The sequence below is a fragment of the Halyomorpha halys genome, unplaced genomic scaffold, assembly GCF_000696795.3.
Source record: "Halyomorpha halys isolate HHAL.00 unplaced genomic scaffold, Hhal_1.1 Scaffold46.1, whole genome shotgun sequence".
NCBI lineage: Eukaryota > Metazoa > Arthropoda > Insecta > Hemiptera > Pentatomidae > Halyomorpha > Halyomorpha halys.
This window is the reverse complement of record NW_027109456.1, coordinates 239025-240432: the sequence shown is the minus strand read 5'-3', so window position 1 is coordinate 240432 and position 1408 is coordinate 239025. Positions and strand designations below refer to the sequence as shown.

At 27.1% G+C, this 1408-nt stretch overlaps 1 protein-coding gene across 1 annotated transcript in view; it reads right to left on the bottom strand.

Annotated features, from left to right (window-relative positions):
* The window catches only part of LOC106689455 (protein FAM107B), a 201313-nt gene that overhangs the window by 72734 nt on the left and 127171 nt on the right, over positions 1 to 1408 (bottom strand). The gene's annotated exons all lie outside the window — the stretch shown is intronic.

Below are 1408 nucleotides of genomic sequence, written 5' to 3'. Positions count from 1 at the left end.
AAAAAAACTAACCCATGGAAAGTAATTTCAACGAATGAGTATATTTAAAATATAATTCTGATTTATAATTAATTAATAATAATTCACATTTTCTCAGGAAAAATATCATAATCATTACTAAACATCAATTACAAAGACTAAGGAATAAGCATTGTGAACCATACTAAGGCCAACTTTTTTAAACATAAAATCACTTAACAATCACAAAAACTTTTTTATGCTTTTGTAACGTCTCGACCTATTATACAGGCTATTTTCAACATACGACTCCCCCCATTTCGGCCAGAAGTCTCATTGTGAATGATGTTGCTAAAATTGAAATATGATTAAAAAAATTAAATTTTCATATAGTTTTTTCTATGGAGACTAAAAATAAAATACAAAAGCCTCGAGGAAAATTACCTCAGTTAATAAATAGTTGTGAATAAATAAACTTTCAAATATTTCCTGGAGTTGAAGCTAAGAAAATAGATTTTGATTTGACTGAGGTGAAAATAAAAATGTTTTAAAATGGCCAAAAAAATAGACTGAAACGTAATAAAAATGTAAAATAAATTTCTAAATTTCTAGCTATCTCCGGTTCTAAGGAGAATAGGGGCTCCAGAAACCGCATTTATTATGTATTTGTGTATTGGTATTATATAATATATTTATATCGGCTCCTTATCATCTTCTGGAACTTACCTTTTTCCTGCTCTTAAAAATCTATTTTCTATCTATCTAAGTAAAATACTAGACACGACAGACTATGGTATGCTAGATATAATTGAACACTGCATTTTTTTCCAAAGGTCTCATATTCACCAATTTACTATGATAATTAGGTAGCTTATATATATTATAACTTAATATTGATTGAGAATACTCGTTGCAATTTTTATTCAATTGATTCTAATATTTAATTAATTTACTACTCAAAAATACAGGATTCGAGTATTGAGACTTATTTGAAGATTGTTCTAACAACCATAATTTTATTGGAGGAAGATAGTCCGGGTGGCGGTCAATAAAGGTTAGTAAATAGTAAATAGCAACAAAAAACCACTTATTGTTAACCTATTTTTGTTACTATTTTGAAACTTTTATTGAATGCCAACACCTATCTTCCTCCAATCTACTTCGTACGGGCAACTATCTTCTTCCTATATAAAATTTTATACTAAAAAGTTAGGCTTAATAAGGTCTTTTAATTAGTCTTGGATTGCCATTTAATAATAAAAATGAATCCCACTTAAAAAATAACAAAAATAAAGTTGTTTATAATATTCATTATAGTGACAGAGTATTGGTAACAATTATAAGAGCAAAAGAAATAGAGTTTCAAATAAAGATTAAAGAGCCATTTCACGAAGATAACATTATAAAATGCGAACTAATGATAAGATCACATCAAAATTATATGTTTCGA